We start from the raw sequence: 25,956 nt of genomic DNA on the forward strand, positions 1-25,956 counted from the left end.
TTCAACAATTTATAACAAGCACAGGAAAAAATAAACAAGTAAATGACTCCAGGATAGTCTCAACTTTTGTTTTTTCTCTGCTTCCAGACTTAAAGCAATATATTCATTTAATTTTCTGTGGCTGTTCTGTCTGATTATTTGGGTAGTAAGAAATGAGCATGAAGAATGTTGAAGGGATGGCCAGAGATCTTGGTCAAGCAGGTCAAGTCTGAATTGTCATTAGTCTGGAAACTGAACAAAGATTAGTTTCTCAAAGGTTGACCACAGCGACTAGATCAATAACTCCATCATTTGTCCATCTGGGTGCTTTAAAGGGCACAGTGGTGAAAATAATAAACAGCAGACCTAGTCAAGATATAGTCTGAAAGTCCTGAAAGAAACCCTAGAAAATAAATCGAGAATATGCCAAATGAAAAGTCTGCTTCCATTTCTATTTGAAATGCACCGAAGGTTCCATTCTATTGAGCAAACATTTACTGAACACCAACAAGGAGCCAGTGAAAGAAAAAAGAGAAAAATGACACAATCTTTGCTTGCAAAGACCTTCAATTGTTCTGGAGAAATAAACATCTACACAGATTATTCAATACAAATATACATAGTGATACAAAATAATCCCAAAGAAAAACTGGACAACTGCAGTGAGGGGTAGATTAGGAAACACCTCTGATATCTAAACCATACTTTGAAGGAAGGATTCTATTAGGCAGAAATGAGAAGTGAGAGAATTATAGATACAAGAGATACAGCCTGCTCAGGATGAAGGAGGAACAGTCTGAGGATCAATCACAAATGTGCTTGCATTGCTACTGTCTTCCCTTCAAGGTCCCATAAACTGCCACTGCTTAAAGACTTCGAAACTACACTTTTGCATAAGCAGACACTGATGCTCTTTATTAATAGCATTTATTCTTCCTCCCATGCCTTTTTAAAGAAGTAAAATTTTATTACTACAGAAATGAAGGAAATGGACATTGGCAGTGCTGAGAAAAGCGAAAAAAAAAAACTTTTTGTTTCTCTGATTTGTCAGCCATGTTCCTATCTAACCACTCACAATCAGTCCTGTCTGATTTAGCCACGTTTGTGTGTCTGGAAGTTTTTCCTTTAGCATACCAAAGTCATCACAACAAAATGGCAATGTGGTCTAGAGATGGAGCAGAGTTGGGGTGAGAATGGGGGTTACCTGTACCATGTGCTTTCATCACGATGAAGAGGGCAGGAGCATCACCAGTGAATTCTTTCTCCCCTGAAGGTCTTTTCAGGCAGATGCTGTTTGAGTAGAAAGCAGCGGCAGAAGGGAAACTCAACAAATATCAACTGCCCAAGTCTGTAAAATACAACGACAAAAGAGAAAAGTGAATTACAAAGCTAAAAAGAAATTCATTATGCTTAGCTTCCAGGTTTTAGCTGCTCTCTCTCTCTCTCTCTCTTCTCTCTCTCTCTCTCTCTCTCTCTCTCTCTCTCTCTCTCTCTCTCTCTCTCTCTCTCTCTCTCTCTCTCTCTCTCCCCGTCCTATGAAAGTAGGGAGGTGATCCCAGCTTCTCAGAGATATTCCAAAGGAACATAGTTCTCTTACAATTTTCACAAACTGCAAAGCCTATATGCCTGTCAGCCCAGTGTAGAGATGTTCAGGGAGGTTTATGACCAGGTTGGCTATAGGATGATGAACTTTTCAGATACAGCAACTCTCCAAAACCATCGACTAAACTGTGGGCTCAAGCTGAGACCCATATCAGAGGTGGAATCTCCACACTCAATGTAGCTGAGATTCCTGACCTACTGAGAAGAATTATAAATCACTAGGTGAAGAAAACTCTTAAAAATAATGCTTTAAATCAAAAAAATTCCATATAACAAACTTTTTAAAAGCTCTAATTAATATGGTCAGCTAGGTGGTGTAGTGGATAGAATGTCAGACCCAGAGTCAGGAAGACCTGAGTTCAAATCCACCGTCAAACATTCACTAGCTGTGTGACCCTGGGCTGTTGGCCTCAGTTTCCTCATCTGTAAAATGAGCTGGAGAAGGAAATGGCAAACCACTCCAGTGTCTCTGCCAAGAAAACCCCAAATGAGGTCACTAAGAGTTGGCCAGGACTGAACAACAACAAAGAACAGAAATTAAGGGTGGAGTGGCAGCCACAGGCTTGAGATAAGGTTAAATTCTATCCCACTGAAGCTAGAGGCCAAATCCTTGTTTCAGGAATTCACAAAGCCTGTGAAGGCACAAAAGTATCACTAATCAAGAAGTATTGACTGTGCAAAATCTTTCTGCCAAAATCCAACTGCCAGAAACAAGTTATTACAATTCAAGTTTCGTAAGCTTTTAGCCAAAGAATTATAAAATTTTGCCATGTATTGTTTTTGTTGCCAGACAAATAGAACAGATGTCAATATTCATCAGTTATCAGTGATTGCTGGGCATAATAATGCCACTCTATAAATGTCATTCAGTTATTTGTCTAATTAATATTCCATAAAACTTTGTTAATTAATTGCAAACATTTTCTATATGTGGTCCACATATCAGATAGTTCACATTTATAGCACTTTGAGGTTGGAAAGGGACTTTACAGATACCTCATTTTGTATTCATAACAGCCTTGGAAGGTAGGTGCTATTAGTATCCTCTTTTTACAGATAAGGAAACTGAGGCAGAAAGAGCTTAAGTGACTTGCCCAGTAAGTGTCTGAAATCATATTTGAAAGTGCCTAGTTGCTCCCTAAGTAAAATGAAACGAACTATAGAAAGGAGAAAGAAAAAGTCGCAGTAGTTTTGTAACCATGGTTCAAAAAAGGGAAAAAAATTGATTAATAAATCAATAAAACATCTTGATAATAATGATGTGTTTTAAGACAATTTTGAAATCTAAGAAGTTATTGCTGGTCATAAAATATTTTTTCATATATATGTATATATGTATGTATGCATATGTATATAATGCATATGTATATATCCATCCATATTTATGTGCTATACCAGGGGCAGTTAAGTGGTACAGTGGATAGAGCACCAGCCTTGGAATCAGGAGGGACTGAGTTCTAATCTATCCTCAGACACTTACTGAAACTATGCGACCCTTGGCAAATCATTTAATCCTGCTTGCCTCATCGTCTTCATTTATTAAATGAGCTGGAGAAAGAAATAGTAAACCCCATCAGTATCTTTGCCAAGAAAACCTCAAAAGGGGTCATGAAGAGTCAGACATGACTAATGATTAAAGATTCGAGTTAAAATCCTGCCTTAGACACTTAGATATGTGATTCAGGAAGGCTGCTTAACTTCTCTCAGTGAAAGCCTCAATTTCTTCATCTATAAAGTGGGAATAATAATAACACTTTTCTGACAGAGTTGTGGGGATCAAGTGTATAGAAGATCAACATGTAAAGGGTTTTGTAAGCCTCAAATTGCTATATAAAATAATGCCAGTTGCTATTTATAATAACAATAACAATTATTATCACTATTGTTATCAGGACTCTTCTGTACCTACCTGCTCAATCACAAAACTCAAGGTAAGCAATTTTTCATATAGTCCCTTAATACCTTTTTTTAATGGATTTGGTAGACAGGAGAAAGCAAGCTATATAAGAACAAATTCAAAGACCCCAGCTAGATCATTACCAGTTCCAATAGTCACATTTATTAAGCAATGTAATATATTTTGCTTCCATCAAAATTTCCCTTTCATCCCTCTGGGCATAGCATGAAGATGCCCCATGTTTCAGGACTCAATGCCGGAAGAGCATCAATTCCCCCAAGTCCTCATAAGTTAGAAAGGCTTTGAGGCCATGCCCATGATATCCTGTGTCTGGTGTCTACAGACCAGCCCAGTTCAAAGCAGATAAGCTCATCACCAGAAGCTTGCCCACCAAGTGGTGGAATGCTTTCTGCCACAGTAATTTTTATGTGGAGACCACCTCTTAAAGTATGGAGGGGTTGTAATTTGCATCAGTAGAGGGATTATGCACATCTGGAAATCAGATGTTTGAAGTATAAAATACTGAAAATCCAAGGGTCTTCACAGTACAGGTACTCATCATATTAACAAAGAAAGAAAAACAGAAACTGCAGAAATGTTTACAAAGAAAAATTCTAAACCTGAACCAAAAAAAAATCCCCATAAACATTTACCAATAAATGCACCAGGATAACATTTATGCTTGTGCAAAAAATTAGATCAGTTTTAAGAATAGTGTATAAAGCCTGACAATACTAGGACTATGATGGCCATTTGTCAGAGAAAGCAATAAAAATACAAAGATTTCTATTTTAATGGCATGAAATTCAGCATTTTCACTTCCAGATGTCAGTATCATGTAAAAAAATGTTAAAATTACTTTTAAAAACAATCATCTTGTACAATTTCCTTCTAAAAATACATCCTAAAACATCAAGTTATAGACAGATCTCTGGGTGTTGTCAACAAAAAAAAAGTAACTATGTATTTATGTGTGTGTGCGCATGTATATACACACATACACATCTGGCTTCAGATAAGCAGGGATCCCCTTTTATTTTTTTCAAATTAGTTTAACAAAACCACTCGATATTAAAGTTGGAAGGGAACCACTATGTGGTACAATGGATAGAGTGCTGAGCCTAGAGATAGAAAGATGTGAGTTCCAATCCTATCACCTGTTGACCCTATGATTTGAGCAAGTCATTTCAACTGTCTCAGTTTTCTCAAGTGTAAGACGGGAATAATGATTTGAACCTACCTACCAGCGCTTTTGTGAAGATCAAATGATAATCTATTTATAAAGCTCCAGTGCTTGGCACATAGTGGATGCTTGTTTCCTTCCTTTCATTTAGCATAACCCACTTATTTTTCAGATGAGGGACAGTGAATGTCTAAGCCAAGACTAGAACTCAGTTTTCCCACCTCCTAGTCTAATGCTCAGCTACTACCCTATGTTGCCTCCTCCATCACATCACTGTTTGAAGATACGATATGTATCCAGCTACTTTTGCATACTTGCATTATTTTTACTAGATGACAAATAAACATACACCCCTTGGATAATTCCCTTTACCCTTACAATATTTCGCAGTATCTTAGTGACAATCTGCCAGTAGAGAGCATCAGTGATTTAAATAATAACAGAACCCATGGCATGATTCATATTTTCCATTTTATTATAATATTTACTTCCAAAGGCTCAATTTCTTACATATCTTGCCAACTGTGTCTCAGTTTCCTCCACTGTAAAATGGGAACAATAATAGCACTTACTTCCAAAGGTAGTTGTGAGGACCAAATAAGATATTTGCAAAGTGTTTAGCACATTCCTTGGCATACAGAAGGAGCTTAATAAGTGTGTTTCCTTCCTACCAGTAGATTTCAAAGTCTTACCTGACAGAGTTCTAAACCGGCTGCCACTTCTAAGCCATGTCTCTACCATCCCTCTTTCAGATCTATTTGGGCTAACAATAGTAACCCCTAACTTTAACTACTTAAGGATTTTCTGTCAGCCTATCTTCATCATCAGCCCCCTCACCCTATTTCAATCCCCTTGTGATTGCAAAGTCTTAGAGAAATTAAAAGTTCTCTTCACAAAGAGATGGTGGACTCCTTATTTTATGACAAGACTTACTCATAGGAGTTTGGCCAAAGGCAAACTCTGGGCTACTCTTTCATTTTTTCACAGATGAATCATTGTAAGAGGCAAGAGATCCATTTTCTTCTCTTAAGCTCTTACTGTTTTTTTAAATTTTATGACACAGAAAAACCTTTAAACTTGGCAAAGAGTGATGAATGTAAATAAAGAAAGGCATTTCCTATGTCCTAGAGTATGAATATGGATACTCACCATTATTCTCACCACCAGCCATATGGTAAATATGAGGGAGCTCTTTTCTTAAACCTATTTTTGATTTTGAATGGATAAAACACTAGAAGAGAGAAAGTCTAGAATGAGAGCAAAACACTTAGGCATCTAAAAAAGTCCACCTCATATTTATGATGTCCATTAATTCCTGGCTATACTGGGGACAACGATGCCAAAAACTGATCCCAAGCAGTGAGATATGGTGAAAAAAGTTATAGTCTGATACTTAGGAGACCTGGGTTCCAGTTCTAGCTGCTTTGATTACTCTATTAGTTTTGTGATGTTAGATGAGTCACTTAGCCTCTAGATTTCAGTTTTCTGATGTAGAAAATTATGGGGGGAGGGGATCATGCTAGAATTTGCACGTCTCACTGAAATAGGTAAACTCTAAGATCTTCTGACTCTAATTCTTATCTTTCTAGAGTAAGAGTCATAGTGACCATGAACAACAGTAAGATTATCCCTGATTCAAAGTACTTGGTGCTTTATCAACTTTTGATAATGAAGAATCAGTTGGTCACCGAATAACCAACTTTCGGCTGGTCCATGTTCACAAGGTGACTCTATGTGGATGTGCCTACTGTAGGCCTGATTTGCTAGAACTGAATGGCAGAGCTAGCAAAAATGAAAAGCAACAAACAGAAAAAGGAGGAATACACAGAGGAGCACAGAATTCTAATCCTGACAGCTTAGATAGTACAGCAACAGCTACAAGAAGGGCCACCTCAGGGCAGAGCAGAGAACATCACTGAAAATATCTTGGTAAAGAAATAGCCCACCTGCTCTATCAGTGAAGCTCTAGCCAATCCATGGAGTGTATTTGTGAAAGACACTCATGAAGAAAGATCTTCACCAAATGGTTTTGACCTTCTTCTCAACCAAATCTTTTATCAGACATGTTAGAAAGAGCCAAAGGAAATGATTCCCTTGTTGACCTCCTTTTCCTTCCCCAAACCAGATTCTTAACGGTTGCACTTAAAACCATTTATTTGAAAACAGATTGTTGTTGTGTTTGTCCTCTGTTCTGCAAGAAGACCATGACATCAGGGAGATAATGACATGACTTGCAGTTGATTTTGATTTGAGGAAGAGAGGGCTGTGCAAGGTCACCAGCCTCACTTCTTTCTCCAGAGCCATCTGGGTCCAGTAGCCAGATACTCATCAGGATGACTGGAGATGGCCCAGGATGCAATGAGAGATCCTGGCCCTTTTAGGCTAAGGCCTCTTCAGGTTCTCACTTTGAGTGAGGTAATATGTGTGTTTGTCCTTTGTTGCTGAAGAAGATTATGCCATCAGAGAAATAATGACATGACTTGCACTTGACTTTGTTTTAAGTGAGGGAAGGCTGTGCAGATCACCAGCCTCACTTCTCCTCCAGAGCCATTTGAATCCAGTGACCAGATATTCATCAGGATGACTGGAGATGACTCAGGATGAGGCAATTGGGGTTAAGTGACTTGCCCAAGATCACACAGCCAGTGAGTGTCAAATGTCTGAGGTGAGATTTCAACTCAGGTCCTCCTGACTCCTGCACTGGTGCTCTATCCACTGCACCACCTAGCTGCCCAATAAGTGAGGTAATGCCCACTCAGATAATAAGCCTCTTTAAGAAAACAGTTTAAGATCACCTCTAATGTAAAGCATTCGGTACTTTACCATCTGATAGAGTCCAAATCAGAATCAGAGTTTACTGATGGCCAAAAGAGCATAAAACTTAGAATTAGGGTTTAATAAGGGCCACAAGAGTATAAAACTCTAGTATAAAAGAAGATCTCATCAGTTTATGATTATAAAGTAAAAAAGGAAGGGGGGAGAGTAAAAATGGACAATCCTAAACCAAGGACATCTCAGAAAAAGCTTTTTTTTTTTTTTTTACTTCTGCACATATGTGATTTCTATCATGCAATAGCTCTACCTTTTAGACTATGATTTGCCTAGGCACTTTTTTCACTGCAATTAGTCAAAGGAAGCACAAAAAAGAAATGCTTCTTCCTATGGGGGAGGGGGGGAGGAGGGAGAGCAGTCACAGATAGATGGCAAAGGGAAAAGTAGCTAGATAAACTGCAAATTGCCTTTGGGAAAATTCTGCAAAAGGACTACAGGAAAGAAAAGATTTGGAACTAAAAGGAACCTTGAAAATCATCACATCCAATTCCCTCTCTCACCTTTTTTAATGTATGTGCTGCTAAAGCAGGTACCAACCTCTTTATTTCAGAGATGTAAGGAAGGAGTTCCCCTCCTCACCTCAGTGGATGAAGTCCCAGAATGTCATCATTTTAAGTGAGGGAGTGTGAAACAACAGTCGCAAAGCCAGGATCTGACTCCACATATAGCATTCTTCCCATTACATTAAGGCTCTTTTTAATGTCTATTTTTTGGGTGCCTAATAATTTGGTTATCTAAGGATTCAGGCTAATATCTTGGGTTCCTAAGTCTAGGTTTTCACACTGTTTTAATTAAGCGTGGTTCCAATATGGCTCTCTCAATTTAATCACATCGCTAGTACTTTCCCTTTTCAGTCTGGTAAACCCATTGGAATCGAGCCAGACTTTAACTATGGGAGGGAACATTCCCCTCTCAAAAGAGGAAGCTCTCAGGCTTCAATTTGTTTACTATAAGGTACATAAACAAAGTGTCTACATTTTGTTTTTAAAGTACTCGGTGGTGTTGCCTAAACACATGAAGGGGGAGGGAGGATTGTGTCTAGAACCATTCAGGTGAAACTCAGACTATGAGACAGTTTTCAAAATAGATAACTTTTCTAACATCAGCATGTTCTGAAAGATCCCTTTGTGCTGTTATGCAGAGGACCCATTAAAACATTGTAATTTTTCCCCAATGTGAAAAAGAAGTCTGATTTAAAATGACTTTGTATTCTAGTGTTATTTTAAAGGTGAGTCTGGCTTTTTATTCATCGACTAGATTATCTTTTCAGGGGAATTATCATACTTCACTGTAAGTACTTAATGAGGCACTAATTAGTACTCCTTTTTTTTTTTTCATTTATAACTCCTCCGGGAAATGAGGTCAGAACCTGTTTTAGTGCACAAAGCAAACCTTTCTGAGGTTGTATCAAATGCTACACGAGCACTTGCCGAATTTTTTCTTCCAAAGGGGTGCCCTTACCAAACTCAAAACAGATATATAAAAGGAATCTTCGTTAAGGATATTCTCCTTGCCTCTATTCTCCCCAGCAGCACAAGGCGCTCCTCAGTGTTCAAATGAATAAGCTTCCAAGGAGCTGCTCAGACAAGCTGGGCCAGCTGCCCCCAAATGAATCTAAGCAATCCCTTTCATTTACTTACTGCAACAGTGACCACGTTTCTGTTCCCTGATTGGCTTTCTGGGTGGCCAACATGCAAACATCCAGGGCAGCTGTTAGAGATGGAATGGTTGTCCCTCGTTCGCCAGGAAGTCTGTCCCCTGCCTTATTTGCATCCAGTGCAATGGGCAAGCTGGGAGATGAGCCCCACCTTTCTGGGGCCCGGGGTGTGCAGCAAGCTCAGTGGCAGTCTGCCAAAGGACTGAGGAGGGGTGAGCAAATTAGAGGTTATAAACACCTCTGGTGGAAAGAAAATTCCTTCGGGCTTTGTCAGGGAACTTCATCAGTAGGAACGAGGAAAGCTGAACCCTAACTTCGTCAGAGCCGGATGTCTCCAAGGTGTTCAACCTACATGTTCACCCACACTCCATATCCCTGCTGGGTGTGTTTCCACGGCACTTCAGACTCTGCAATTAGGGGAGCCAGTGGCCGTCCAGGGGAAACAAAGTACCTTTGCAACATAATCTCCTACAAGCTCTGACCTACCTGGCTGACCCACAGAGAAGCAGAGTTCAAAGGGGGACATCTCCATAGGCATATACACACACGGTGGGTGGGGATTTTATTTCAATGAAGGATTATTACAATCCCCAATGTAGAACTGAGTAACCATCCCAGGGAGAGGGAAGGCTACAGATAAAGTGACAGGCACAAGTGACAAGAACAGGATGGTTATGTGAGGAAACTTTGAGACGACAAACCCTTCACCATCCACGGGAAAGGAAAGCAGCTGGGCAAACTGCTATTAAGGTGGTGAAAAATTGCCAAGTTCCTCAATTTACATGAGGAATATGCAACTAAGGAGGATACTGAAATTCAAAACCAGTCCCTAGTCAGACACTCAGTTTAGGCAAAGCAAGTGGCCACTGATATAGGCGTGAGGTGCCTGGGAAGTCACCTCTGTCCATCATATGACCTTTTCAAAAGAAAGCAGCATGGTATAATGTAAACAGCCAGAAGACCTGTGATCAAATCCTGCCTCTTCTGTTTTCCTACCTTTGTCTTAGGCAAGGAACTTCACATCCAAGGCCCTCAGTTTCCTCATCTGAAAAATGAGGGGATTAAACTAACTGGCTTCTGACAGCCCCTTCTAGTTCTAACTTCATGACCATACCTGACACTATACAATCAGAGATTCATTGGTTTGATGTAAAAGTTCTCAAAATTCCAACGTTAAAAGGCTCTAGCCCATGCCCAAGACTCGGTACAACATATTCAGCAAATGGTCATGTAACCTCAGGGGAAGGGGAACCCCGCTCCTGAAGCAGCCCATTTTATTTTGGGATATTTATATTTCTTGGAAACTTTTTTCTTTATATCAAGGCTAATTTGCCTCTTTACAGTGTTCCTAGTTCTGGCCACTGGCACTAAACAGAATGGAATGAATCCATCTCTTCTACCACCAGCATTCAAGCACATAAATGTTGTTATCACATAACACAATGACCTCTCCTCTTCTTTAGAATAAAGGATGTGAGGTGCTTCACTCCATATTTCTAAGGCTTCATCTCAAGGCTCTTCAGCAACCTTGTTGCTTTTTGGACACAATCAGAGACCTTCCTAAAATGTGGTGCCCAGAATTGAAAACCACACTCCCAGTATAGTATTGACCAGGGAGAATACAATGGACCTATCACCTCCCTGATTGGATACGATGTCTCTCATAATGCATTCTAGGGCTGCATTAGCTTTCCTGGGTGGAGTATTATACTGTTTATTTGTAATTGAGTTTTCAGTCCATTAAAACCCCCAGATCTTTTCCAGATAAACTTGTTGTGTTTGTCCTTCACTGCTGAAGAAGACCATACCATTGCAGAAATGATGACATGACTTGCACTTGGCTTGGTTTTGAGTGAGTGAGGGCTATGCAAGGTCACCAGCCTCACTTTCTCCTCCATCTGGATCCAGTGACCAGATATTCATCAGGATGACTGGAGATGGCCCCAGATACAATGAGAGACCTCACCAGATAAACTACTATTTAGCTATACCACCATTCTATAGGTTGATTTCCAAGTGTAAGAATTTTCATCTATCCCTACTGAATCTCAATAAAACTGACTGAATGTTCTAGCCTATCAAAATAATGACTTTGCCATCCAGTGTATCAGGCAAGTCCTCCAACTTTGTATTGTCTGCTTATCTGATGACCATAATATCTATAGTCTTAGAGAAGTCAGTGACAAAAGCGGTAAATAGCACAGATCCAGGAATACATCTCTGGGGCATTTCACTGAAGACTTTCCTCTCTGTGAATATCAAAACAGTTCTTTGGATATGGCCATCTGACCAGTTCTAAACTTACCTCACTGTACTCTTACCTAGTTCATACCTGATCAACCTGTCCATAAGAATAGCTTTTGCTACAACTATATCTAAAACATTCCTCTGATTTACCATTCTAGTAAGCCCATTGTTAAAGGACATGAAGTTGGTCTAGCACAAACTCTTCAAAACAAAGTTGTGTTGTCTCTTTGTGACCACTGCTCCCTTTTCTAGATGTTCACTAACTATCCCTTTAATAACACATTCTAGAATTTTGCCAAGAATAGAAATAAAGCTCATTGATCTGTAGGATATAGGATTCATTCATCATGAATACTGAGATATTGCCCTTTTCTAATCCTCTTTTACCACTCCAGTTCTCCTCAATCTTCCAAAGTTGGCTAACAATAGCTCAGAAATCACAATTGCCAATTGCCAGTTCTTTCCATGTTAAAAGATGTGTCAAGAGACTTAAACTAATCAAGGTCAACTAAATGTTTTCTTATTATCCCCTTAGTGATCTTGGCAATGGATCAAGTTCCTATAAGCCAGTTTGACTTTGTCCTTTCCAGTTCAAAGATTATTCATTTGGCAGAGAAAAAAAAAGTTCAGTAGCTCTATTTCTTTTCCATTATTGGTTATCATTGTCCCATTCAATCTAAAAAGTGGTTCTCTCCATCCTTTGATCATTCTTTTTCCTCCTGACATAACTTAAAGCACCTGTTGACCATAGCCTTAGTTCTCCTCACTAGCCTGAGTTTATTCTCACCATTAGCACTCTTGACACTCTTTTCATAACACTGTTTCATGCTTTAATATTCATCCTTCATTAGCTGCTTTTGGTTCCATCTTTTATACATTTGAAAATTTAAGTGGGTTGGTGAATTCTCTATTTATAGCATTCTCTTTAGACAACTCCTCTTTTTCCTTATTAAAAACATTCTCCTAATAACTTCAGAGTTTCATTCTTGAGAATTTCCCATCGTTCTTGGCCTAACACCTTGTAGAATTTTCATGCATGAAATCCTGTCTATCCTCTGTGATTGAAACCTGTTTTCCCCAAACCCAGCACACCATGATAGACTATTCCCAAATTTTCTCTTCCTTCTCTGTCACAAATCCCACTCTAACAATCAGTTCCTCTCCATGGTTGGTGAAAATCAGATCCATAATAGCACATCCATATGGTTCCTCTGTGTTTTTGATCACTTGATCAATCAATCAACCAATTAACAAAAACTTATTAAGCTTCTACAGTATCCCATGCATTGTACTAAGTGCTAGAGATACAAAGACAAAGAATGAAATAATCTCTACTACCAAGGAGTTTACATTCTAATGGGAGGAATGGAGGATAAAAATTAACATTAAGGCAAATCAAGAAATTATTAGCAAGCTCTACTTTTGGCAAAGAGAAAGTCAGAAGCAGAAACACAGAGATCTCCTGAAGTTGAACTCCTGCTTCCAACTCTTTGTAAAGTAAAATAGGCCCTACCAGAGATAATATAGTAAGATCTCTCTTTGCATCTAAGATATAGGAGTTTATAAAGTCCTTACCTGAGATTAAGTTCTGATGAGGGAAGAACATGGAAGCTTGAATGCCCTAGGTGGGATGGGGGAGGAATTAAGGAGAGCCTTAGTGTTAGAAGAACTGTCAACTTCACAGTTTTGCCTAGGGCTGCTCTTGCTTCACATGCAAATTCAGAGGCTGGGAAAGTCATTTAGATGACATTTAGCTGTAGTTTTGACCAGCCACACCATAAGGTCAACTGTTCAATTAAGAACTTAGAAAACCTTCCCACACCAAGTACAAAAAAAATAAAAGAAGAAGCATCCCACGTCCTTTTAGGTCCCTTCCTGATAAGCTGTCCTGGTGCAACTCACCAGCTGTGCTCTTTTACACCTGCAGAAATGGGGGATGGGGAGAAGTTATGCTTTCTTAAGCATTCAACTATGAAAATTTTGTTTTTCAGCTAATGGGGTCCTTTATAAATTCTGACGACCTGTGGGCAAGACAGAAAGGCCTTATAAATCACTTAACCGGGGCTAGTAATAAGTCTTTGGAAGTCACTCTAATTTCGAACCTAGCTTTTTGTTTTCTATCCCCACCTTCCTCCTCCAGCTAAACCCTGCCACTAGAGGCTTGTTGAGGACACATGAAAAGCCTGACAAGAATCTCATCAGACAGCATCAACTCTGTGCCTTCTAAGGTATCAACTCATTATTTCATCATTTAGTATGAAGATGATGATGATGATGATCTATAGGACACTTCAAAGTTTGCAAAGCCTTTACACACATTATTGCATTTAATTCTCACAAATACCCTGGAAAGTAGGTGCTATTATTATATCTATTTTATACTTGAGGAAACTGAGGCAGAAAGAGATTAAATGATTTCCCCAAGTTCACAAAGCTAGTAAGCACCTGAAGCCAAATCTGACCTAAGGTCCTCCTGACTCCAGTCCCAGAGCTTTGTCCACTGTGCCACCTTGTTGCCTCTAGGAGAGAAATCTTCAAAATACAAAGACCAAGAAACATAGTTGCAAAAATACACATAAACAATGAATATAACTCATTTGCTTCCCTTTCAGTAATTGGAGTATTGTGGAAAGAATGCTTGGAGTAGAAGGCCTGGATCTGAATTTTAGCCTGATTATTTGCTATCTGTGTACCTTCAGTAAATGACTTCTATTATCAGGGTCTCCATTTTTCCATCTATATAATGGCAAAATTGCAGTAAATGACAGCTACATTTTCTTCCACCTCTATATATTTATGATCTTTTAATAACTATGTATACTGAAAATAACAACCCATATTTCTGAAGTGCTTTAAAGCTTACAAAGTACTTTCTTTACAACAAACCTATGAGATAGATATTGTAATTTTACTGTTGCCATTTCATTTATGAGTAAACCAAGAATTAGAGTTTGGATGACTTGACCAATGTTATAAAACTAGGAATGGCAGAATTTGAACCTATGCCTCCTGATGTCAAATCCAGCATTCCTTCTACTCCACTATACAATGTCTTCTAACTGAATAAGGCTGATGAGATATCATCATTCACCCACAGTCGGTCACAACCAGGCATGAATACTGATGATGTAAGATACTTCATTTCCTAATCAAGTGGTTCAGACCATACTGGTAACATCTTTGAACATTCTTTTCTTATTCACCTCCTGCTAAAGAGGACAATTTGGAATGACTGTTATCAAGGCCAGGTGAAATAAGAACAAAGAAAAGAAAACAAGATGTGTCTGTTCCAGAAATTACAATGGAAATCCAGGAAAACGTATTTCCATCATTGTCATAAAAGTTCCTAAGTTCAAGATTGTATTGTTATTAGAACTCATGTTAATGGACCTTAAAGTTAATTATCAGATGGCTTTTTCTTTAGGAGAATTCTTTTGAAAAAGAGAAATAGATTGACAGACAAGACAGACAGAAATTCAGAGAGATTGAAAAGAGAAAGAGACAGAGAGACAGATGAAGAAACAGAGAGAGGCAGAGACCACAGAGAGTTCAGAAACTATTTTAGTAGTGTAAGAACTAAAGAACAAGTAGCTGTCACAAGCACTAATATCACATGGGCTCTTACATTTGGCAATAGCTTGACCTCCATCATCAGACAGGTTCACTACTGAAACTTGAATTTATTTCTCATTAATTCAGGAGAAACACATTTCATAAGTAGAAAATTCTGATACTAGCTTAAATAGGTTTCCGTAGCCAGATGGGAACACAGTTCCCATTTACAATATTCAATTCATCACAACAAATATTTACACAGTGCCTACTATGTGAAAGGCACTGTACTAGGTTATAGGGATACAAAGATAAAAATAGAAAAACAGCACCTGTTCCCCCTCCCCCCAATCTTATTTCTTAAAGGATGACCTGGCATGTCAGTCAATAAGCATTTATTAAACATTTACTATATGCTAGAAGAATACAACGACAATGTACCTTTCCTTCTCTCTATGAGCTCAGAGTCCAATGGTAGGAGAAATAGGGGACCGACAACATACAAATAGTTATATGTCCATGAGACAAAAATAGAATTAATTGGAACAATCAACAGAAGGAAGCCACTAGAATTGAGGGGGATCAGGAAAGGCTTCCTACTGAAGATGGGATTTTACCTGGGACTAAGGAAGATAGAGAAGTCAGGAGACAGTCTAACATATGCACAGATATGCAAATATAAGACAATATGAAGAAGGAGAGGAACTGACAACTAACTCTCTGGATCAAACTAGGCTTCCTGTAGGAGGCAGTACCCTGAGCTTTGAATGAAGATAAGAATTCTAAGGTAGATGTGAGGAGAGAGCATATTTGAGGTACGTGGGTTCAGACGATGAAAAGTCAAGAACACACGGTTGGGGGCTGAATTTGGCAGGAATATCACACCTGGGGGGAAAAGGTGATATGACTTCAAATACCCTACCTGCAAAATGTAAACCAGTCCTAAATTGGAGACTGACAAATAAATATAATGTGGAAATATAGAATAATAGATTTTGTACTGGAAGGGACCTTAGAAATTATCAAGTCCAATGTCCTCATTTAGCAAATAGGAAACTGAGAAACATGAGAGTTAAAGGATTTGTCATGGGTCATATAGCTAGAAAAGTGTTAGAGGTAGGATTTGAACTCACGTCATATCCCTCCCCCCACCACTGAAATGATTAATTCCTGGTCTATAAATAGATACTTAATACATGTGAAAGCCATACAGGTATACATATAGGTGAATTTCATTCAAATTCATTACTTCAGCTATGAATCACTGATGTAAATGAAGAAAAAAATTAGAGAAAATGAGACAGTAAACCTAACATTCTCTTTCCCTCTTTTTGGGGGCAGTGGGGGATAAGGGAAGCAATTGGGATTAAGTGGCTTGCCCAGAGTTACCAAGCTGTTCAGGGCCTGAGGCCACAACTCAGCTCCTTTTTACTGCAGGACCATTGCTCTACCCACTGCACCACCAAGCTGCCCCAAATCTCTTATTCTTTCTGTTACTCCCCATGGATAAACACGGAGATAAGAGATGAATCCTCATAGTTTTCTAGGCTCTGTTCCCTATTGTAGTTTACTGACTTGACCCTTAGTCAGTCTAGCAACAAAATTATTGAATGCCCCATAATTTAGGAATGAAACCATATGAGAAATTCAGTGCCAAATAGTTACCAGAGATTCACAAAATATTGGAGCTTTTCTCCAAATCCCTCCCCTCATCAAAACAGGAAAATATTTGGTATCTGTTGTTTACTCTAAGTCATAGATAGGCTACAGTTCTAATGAGTTTCAGTCACTGTTTTACCTCTCCCAGACATTGCTTCACCTTTTACTTCTAACTGTGGTAAAAAAATAAAATAAAAAATTTAAAAATTAAAAAAAAAACAACTTTTGAACAACTTATAAAAGACTTCCAGGCATCAGCAAGTAAAAGGGAGGGTGGGAGAAGGCAGGAAAGAGGAAAAGAGGCCCAAGGCCTTCAAGTTGTACCTGAAAACATGATGAGTTTAGTTTTAGGCATATTGAACTGGAGGTGATATTCAAGTATCCCACTGGAGATGGTCAGCAAACAACTAGATCGGTGGGATTAGTGTTCAGGAGAGACCTAGAGCTGGACGCACAGAGCTAGCAATTATCTATTTGAAGGTTATAATTGAACCCAGGAGAACAGATGTGATCCTCAAGAAAGAAGGCAGAAGGAAAAGAAGAAAGGATAAAGGACAGAGGTTTTGAAAGGAAGAGACCAGGGGAGGAAAGACTGATTAAATGCCTACTATGTGCCAGGTACTGTGCTATCAGCACTTTATAAATATGATCTCATTTGATCCTCACAACAACCCTGGGAGGTAGATGTTATTATCTTCCCTATTTTACAACTGAGGAAACTGAGGCAGACATAAGTTAAGACCCTGACGCGTCCAGGGCCACACAGTTAGTAAATATCTAAGGATGAATTTATTAACTGTCTTCTTGACTCAAGTTCAAACATTCTAACCACTAGTATATGAACATGTATATCTAGCATGAACAAGAAAGAGTCCAGGGGGTGACACAGGAGATTAAGAAGGAAACAGTCAGAGGGTAGGAGGAAAACCAAAAGAAGACCAGTGTCATGGAAGTCAAGGAAAGAAAGGGGATACAACAGAAGCTGCTGAATGGTAAAGGAGGATAAGGACTGCCTGACACAGTGATGTCCCACTGTCCGTGGTCACCAGGAGTTAGAAATACCACACAAAGAGAGAAAAATCTAGAGTGACTGAGATTTTAAGTGTCTTTGGAGCAGCAGGATATAACGTAGCATAGTTAGAGTCTGCTGAGATATCTCCCCTTGACCCGTGGAAGCTGAATTCTACCACCACCACCCTGTAATGCATCATATACTTCTTATCCACACCCAGAGAGCTCTCCTCACCACAAAAGAGTTGACAGAGACAGAGAAATAGAGAAACACAGATACAGATCTCGAGCAGACAGAGATAAAGAGATGAAGAAAAGGAGAGACATTCTGTTCTGGATTTGTTTAGGATCTTGAAGACTAGGATGTCCTAGGAAATTATCACCCAGACAGAACATACCCACACTCACTCCCTTTCTGAGTCACCGTGGTCAGCTGTCAGTAACTGAAGTCTGGCAGGCGAAAGGGTACAGACTGAAGTCAAACTCTCCACCATGTTCACATCTGCACCAAGCTGAGGGAGGGGCCCACCATCTACCTCTGCCCGTCTGCTTGCTTCTATTTGGTTGCTTCTCACCACACTTCATTGAGATGGCAAAGAATTCTGTATTTCCCCTCCTATTCTTGTTAAAAAACAAAACAAAACAAAACCATGTTCTTTGTTTCTTTATTTCCTCAAAATCCATTGGCATCGTTGTTCTCCAAAGGAGAAGGCCTGAGGGAGTACTGAAATGGATGTGGTGAAGACATTTTCTGAAAGGATAAGTAACCAGATCCCAATCACCAAATGACTGTGAGACGAGAACAAAGGGTAAAATTGGTGTCACTTCTTAACCATAAACATTATTACTGCTGACAAAGGCACTTGAGTTTTCATTAGGGTGCTACTCAGTACCTATCTGGACTACCGAGTACTTATATTTTGGAGACCCATTATATAACCCTAATACCTCACTTTACATTAAGGCAATGTCTAGAAAGTTTTAAATCCAATTTTTGCAGTCTGGTTTATGTTTCTTACACACGTTAGAGGACATCACTCTGTAAAAAGATCTTGAAATTCTTCTCTACTGCTAATAATCTGTTTTGTAAATTGAAATTTCCACATATCAAGTTTTCCTAAAGAAGGGTTGTTTGTAATGGAAGTGGAAAGGCCAAAATAACCCCAAATCTTGAATTCCAGTCAACAAAAAGAACACATCCTGGGGTTTGGCCACATGAGTAGGAATGGAGGATGAACAGAAGCCTTAGAAGCAGGGGGCAAATGGCCACAGGAAGGTACCCTCTGCTCCAACAAACACACTCAGAGAACAAACTGTCCTATGACCCTATGAATAAACTCTTAGAGAGAAGATGTGTAATATAGACCTGGATCAATGAAGATCTGCTAGTATTTTCTCATAGTTAAATATGAAGACCAGGCAAAGGCCCCTCCCAAAGGAGAAGGCAGTACGCTGTTAATCAGAATATCAGCCCAAAAACAACCCCCGGGAGAAGCCTGTTCTAGAGTCACACATTGCATAAATAGTTGCTACTGGACAAAGTAAAAGGAAACCAAATTGGTCTTCAAGCTCTGCTTCCTCATGCATTTGATACTCTACTGTCCATCTCTGTGCATTTGGATTGGCTGTCTGTCCCCCACGTCTGCAATGTCCTCCCTCTTCACCTCTGACTCTCAGAATCCTAAGTTTTACTGAAAGTTTAGTTTAAGAATCATCTGTATATGAAACCTCTCCTGATTTCCTTAGCTGCTACTGTCTCCCCCTACTCTCCTCCAAAATAAACTTGTAAGATAAGTCAATAAGCACTTACTATGTTCCAGGTTTCTCTGTTTATATTTATGTATGTGTGTATATGAATAAACACATACATGTATCTAAATACAGATATGTATTTATGAATGTAAATACATATAGACATACACACTCACGTAATGGGAGTATGAATATCCAACAGAATATCCTTAAAGGCAGAGACTGATTCATTGCCTTTTATCCTCGGTGACTAACACAGTGCCCGGAACATACTACAGGTGCTTAATAAATGCTTGCTGATTTGTAGACTGAAAAGGGAAGGAAGAGATAAGAATCAACATGTTACAATGAAAAGAAAGCACTAGAGAGATAGTCAGAAGACTTGAGTTCTGGTTTCAGCTTGGCTACTACATAATCTGATTCTTTTACTTCTCTGGACCCTCACCTGTAAAATAAGGAAAGGGGATTGACCTAACCTACATGGTCTCTAAGGTACTTCCAGTGTGATGACTCCATTAAAAAAGGAATTATTAACATTTCTACAAATAAACACCAAACTGCAGCTTCTAATTGTAAAAGCTTTTGAATCGCAAACCAAGCCTTTGTGTTTCAAACAAACTAAAATTTAAAAAAAAATAAATTAAAACATCTCTAACCCTAAACCCCACTGTTTATGATACTTTCGCTGATCATACCATTTCCATAAATCTAGCTATGTATAAAGCAGCAAGTGAATTCCCATGCAAAGACTGAGCATGTACAGAGTACAAGGTCATTAGATACCATTAGGAGTGGCAAAGCAGCACATGCATTTAGGAGATAACATAACTGAGTGTATTATCTATAAATCATCCTTGCTCTTCATGCCTGCCTGTCGCTTTCACAGTTCCAAAGCCCTATATTGTTCACTCCAACCTCACTCTAAGAGCTAAGACAATAGTGTCAAACAAAGCTGGAGTGCTAAAGCATTATAAATGTTTTAGTTGTCTCTGAAACATGGGAAAATTCTCACATCTGCAAGACAGTAATGGCCCTAGTGATGCACATATTTGTTTGTAATGAGGGTACACTCAGCAATACACACAAAGGATGATTGAAAAGAAAAGGGAAAAGACATATGCAGCAGATAATTTCACATAAAAACCAATGAAGAGTGCTACCAAAAGAGAAAAAGAGGAGAAAAAGAAAAGAGAAGGAAATAGGGAGGATGAAATGGAAACAAATAATTACAACAAAATAATAAGGTAAGATTTTATTGTTAAACCAAATGTCCTTTTTTTTAGTCTACTCTCTTCTTGACCTCCGTAAATTTTTAATACAACGGACCAACTCCTTCTCCCGGATATGCTTTCCTCCTTGGGTTTTCATAACATTGTCCTCTATTGACTCTTCATAGCATTCTGCTGGTTTATTCTCAGCTGTCTCAGCTCCAAAGTATGGATCTATGTGGATCTTACTTAGATGTGAGAGTAGAATAGTAGCTAGGTGTCACAGTGGATAGAGTTCTAGGCTTAGAGTTAGGAAGACCTGAATTCAAATTCTGCCTTAATAGCTTTATGATGCTGACCTAGTCTTAATCTCTGTGTATCTCAGTCTCCTTTTCTGTAAAATGAGAGATTTAGACTTCTAAGGTCCCTCCTACTTCTAATTCAATGACACTATGATCTTTTCTCTCTTGGCAATATCACCAGCAATCATTTCTATTCAGATGACTACCAAATCTATTTCATCAGATCTCATCTCTCTCCTTAGTTCTCGTGTCTCACCTTCCAACTGTCTTCTACACTTCTTGACCTGGCTTTGCCATAAGCATCTCCATTGCAATATGTGTAAAATGGAAGACATTAGAACTATACCTATTCTTCAGTGTTTTGTAAATATCAAAAGATAAAGCATGGGAAGCACTTTGTAATCTTAAAGCACATGAACTATTGTTACTCATTTCAATCACTCTCTCACTCCTCCTAGTTTCCCTACTGATGTCCAAGATTCCACCATTCTTCTAGTCATCCCAGTTTAAAATGGTCATATTCCTTAATTCTTCACTCTCTTTTGATTCTCCTGTTTAATCAGTTGCAAACTCCTATTGATTGATTCCTCTCCTACAACATCTCTTGTACATCTCTCTGTTCAGGTTTATTTGTGGCTCAAATTGACCTATCCGTGGTGGTGAGCAGAGAGAGTATAGACCCAGAGGCCAGCAGGGCTCCAAAGAGCAGTGCAGCAACACCATTGCAATGCTGGAGGCTCAGGGGTTTGGTGTTTTCTATAATTTGTTCCTGTGATATTCTTGTCTAAATCACATGTTTGTCTTGCTCCAAAGGCGCCATACCATGTCAACCAGACTACAAGCAGCTGAGCAATGAGGATGTTATGTTTCTGATTCAGCTTCTGGCTCCCTATAACTAGCTGAACACATTTCTCCTCCTTCAGACAGGTGTCCTATGGTAGGAATTAGGACATGATGCTATGAGTAATCTGAGGAAGGAGAGATAGAGATATCCCTTTCACCTAGAGAATCAGGAAAGGTTTCACGGAAGATGTGGTACCTGAGCACCAGTACACTTGTCACTTTTTCATTTTAAAATAACAATTATTTTTCATTTGTACTGTCAGATTCAAACATCCCTCAAATATCATACAACAAAGATGATTTAGATACCCAAATTTGACTTCTCTTGATAATAGATCCCATTTTCAATAGCTTAAAATATTTTAATCTTGCATGTGATACTTGCAAACCGTATAACCTTTACCAAGACACTTTACTTCCTTGAGCCTCAGTTTTATCTATAAAATGGGGAAAATAAAACCTACCCCACACAGTTGTTGAGAAGATCAAATAAAACTATGTATGCAAAACCCTTTGTAAACTTTAAAGCACCATATGTTAGCAATTATTTCCAGTTATTATTATTACCATCATAATTATTATTTACCATACTTAAGATTTTCATAGGAAAATTCCATGAGACCCTAGATTTTAACATTATATAATTATGAGTTCCATGAAAACAATGTTATTACTCACAATAGTTATTCAGGAAAGGAGTACAAAAAGATTCTTTTCCTTTGTCTTGGAAAAGGTGGGGAGACATAGGGCAGGAGTCTTCTCCTCTGGTTGTAGCAGTGAGAGAAGCAGGCACTGGGCAATGGTTAGCAAAGCAGCAAGCATTGATGGAAAGCTCGGCCTAAGCTGAGAAAGTGGGATAATGGCCATTGGCAAGGTAACAATTTTAGTAAAAGTCAATGGTGTGGCCAGTGGCCAAATTCAAGGAAAGTGTCAGACATGCAGGCTACAATCAGAGATCAGACACCCTAAGAATAGAAGCAGAACCTAAGAGTCATAGGAACACAAGGAATATACAAAGTTAGAACCCTTCTCTTACCTTAGAGACATGAATTCTTTTCAGTTTGAACTGACTTGTTATTTGTACACTTAAAGGCCTGGGTTGCCAAAGGACTACACAGCGTGTGACCTACAGCAGCTGCCCAGTGTAATCCTGGCTTCTAGTTCAAACTAATATTAATGAAGTATTTATTAACTAAGATTATATACCAGGTTATGTAGAGACAAAGACAGAAATAGGAGAGTCTGACCTCAAAGAATATGTGTTTTGGGTCAAAAAAAAGAAACAGTATGAGGAAATATTTCAATATGAAATTAGATTATTTTACTTTTCGTTTGATCCAAAGTATTTCTTCTCTGCAGCCCTTCACCCCTACTTTGTCCAAAGGGTATGCCATATGCCTATCCTCCCACCTCAGACCCTAACCAACTGATACTTGTTATAAGGGTTTTGTTTTTCTTACTTTTTCAAGCAAGTGTTGGTAGGATTGAGAGAGAAGAAGATAGATTTTCATTCATTTTTTAAAATTTAATTTAATTTTTAAAAACCTTATTCTATCAATATATTCCATAATATTCTCTAGTCAAATTATTTTGGGAAACTCATACTACCAGAACAATACTCACACTACAAGAGAGGATTTTAAGTAGAACCATATAGCATTCATTTTTTCTTACATTACAAAAAAAGGCTATGAATATACCTTAGCACTTTGGAAAAATTGCTTTCCAGATTTTTTGGGGGGTGCTGTTCTTAACTAACTATGAAATGTCATTTTTCTAACTTAAGAAAAATCTCTTTTTTGGGGGGGGGAGGCACCTAGAAAATACTATTCAAATGACTTCAGTGATAGGTATTTTTACTCCTAACTCTTTGTCAACTCAAAATTGGCTTGTCTACAAACTTGGTTTTTCAAGAAGAATTCTAGTTCCAGGCAGTTTTCAGAAGAAGAAATCAAAGCTGCCAACAGTCACATGACAAATGCTCTAAATCACTACTGATTAAAGAAATACAAATTAAAATAACTCTGAGGTACCACCTCACAGCCATCAGATTGGCTAAGATGACAGAAAAGGAAAATAATAAATGTGGGGATAATGTGGAAATACAGGTACACTAATTCACTGTTGGTGGAGTTGTAAACAGGTCCTGTGATTCTGGAGAACAATTTGGAACTGTATCCAAAGGGCAAAAAACTGTGCATTTGACCCAACAATACCACTACTAGGTCTATATCCCAAAGAGCTCAAAGAAAGAAGAAAAAAACATTTGTACAAAAATATTTATAGCAGATTTTTATAGTGGCAAAGAATCAGAAACTAAGGGGATGCCCATCAATTAGGGAATGGTTGATTGAGCTGTGGTAAAAGATTGTGATGGAATACTATTGTGCTTTAAGAAATGATGAGCAGGATAGTTTCAGAAAAATCTGAGAAGCCTTATATGAATTGATGCAAAGTGAAGTGAGCAGAACCAGGAGAATGTGATACATAGTAACAGAAATATAGGGAGGATAATCAACTGTGAAAGACCTAGCTACTCTGATGAAGACAATAACTGAAGACAATTCCAAAGGACCCATGATGGAAAATGCTATTCACCTCCATAGAATCCATCTCTCAGTGGAGAGTGAAGCATAATTTTTTCACTTAAAAAATTCTAGTTTGGTTAAAAGTCTGGTTCCCTCCTAACAATTAAAAACCAATGACTGAGAAATTAAAGAATTTCAATTCCAAATAAACACATTTCCTAAATATGCAAATACATTTTCACCATTAGAACATGCTGGGCTTCTAAGGATCTTCCTTTTCCTTTACCACCATTCCCAGAAGCATGGAATGGTAATCAAAGAGTAAAAGGACCTCAGAGATAATTGCTTAAAATTCCCCTTTTGTATAAATAGGGAAAGTGAAGCCCATAGAAGTGAAATCATTGGCCAGCATTTCAGAGGCTATCTGTTGTTCCTTCTTCTCCTCTTACACGGCTCTTTAACTTTTTGTGGGGGTAGGGGGTTGTGGATCCCTTTCGCAGTTTAGTGAAGCCTATGGACTCCTTCTCAGAATAAGGTTTTTAAACATACCATTACAAAGAAAAGTAATTGTATTGAAATATGTCTATGAAAATATTTTTAAAATGCATTCATGAATCCCAGGTTAAGAACTCCAGCATTATACACTATTGCTTCAATGGCATGTTTTTAAAAATTATATTTTTATTTATTTTTGTTGAATTAAAATCTCTCTCTCCTATAATCTCCAGTTGAAAAAGGAAAAAAAAATCCCTTGTTACAAACATGCATAGTTAAGTAAACCAAATACTCAAATACTGCATTGGCAATGTTATAAAAAAAAGTCTCAATTTGTACCCTGAGTTCATCACTTGTCTTTCAGAAGATAGCTAGAATATTTCATCAAGAATCCTCTGAAAGTGTGATTGATCATTGCATTAATCACTAATCTTAAATCTTTCAAAATTCTTTGTCTTTATAATATTGTCATTATTATATAAATTGTTCTCTTGGTACTGTTTACTTCTCTCTGTATGGCTTTATATGTGTCTTCCAAGGTTTCTCTGAAACCATCATCTTCATCACATTTATATACCTTTGTTTGTTTAGCTATTCCCCAACTGATAAGCACCCTCCAGTTGCTTAAAAGAGCTATTATAAATATTTATGTACATATGTGTCCTTTTCCTCTGTCTATGATCTCTCTCTAGTACAGACCTACTAGTGGTATTAAAGGAAATGCAAAATTTAGTAATTTCTTAATGGCATTCTTAAATTAGAGTAGCTCAATGCAAATGTGGAAGTCATTTGAGGTCTAAGGAGGAAGATAAAGAATTTACCCATCCTTACAGTAAAGTGTCTGAAATTAACATGGCTTTGTTTTATTTCAACATGAAGAAGTAGTAAAAAAAAAAAATTTGCACAGTGATTTAAAGTTTATAAAGCATTTTTCTGACAATAATCATAAAAAAAGTATTGAAAGTAACGGTTATTATTCCCATTTTACATTTGAGGGAAGTAAGTCTCAGAGGTGTTAGTGCCTTGCCTAATGTCACAAAACTAATATCAAATTTGGGTCTCTCAGAACTTCAAGCCCCAATAAGTTTCCACTACTGCAGGCTACCATAAGTACATTAACATTTCAAATGTGCAAATCACATGGAAAACCCCTCAGGCTGGGCATTTCCCTCATTTTTTTTTTTTTTTTTTTAAAAACCATACATCCTT

The 25,956-nt window shown here is 38.2% G+C and overlaps 1 protein-coding gene across 13 annotated transcripts in view; it reads right to left on the reverse strand.

The window, feature by feature from the left end:
* Positions 1-25,956, reverse strand: part of ATXN1 (ataxin 1) — a 516,919-nt gene that overhangs the window by 332,567 nt on the left and 158,396 nt on the right. For 10 of the 13 annotated variants that reach the window (XM_072603913.1, XM_072603906.1, XM_072603904.1 and 7 more), the window contains one exon: positions 1,184-1,327. The gene's annotated coding sequence lies outside the window, so the exon portion shown is untranslated. Of the gene's footprint in view, positions 1-1,183; positions 1,328-9,133; positions 25,912-25,956 lie in introns of those variants that run through there. The other 3 variants (XM_072603909.1, XM_072603910.1, XM_072603914.1) reach the window with 2 other exon arrangements.

This window comes from Notamacropus eugenii, chromosome 4 (genome assembly GCF_028372415.1).
Source record: "Notamacropus eugenii isolate mMacEug1 chromosome 4, mMacEug1.pri_v2, whole genome shotgun sequence".
Classification (NCBI taxonomy): domain Eukaryota; kingdom Metazoa; phylum Chordata; class Mammalia; order Diprotodontia; family Macropodidae; genus Notamacropus; species Notamacropus eugenii.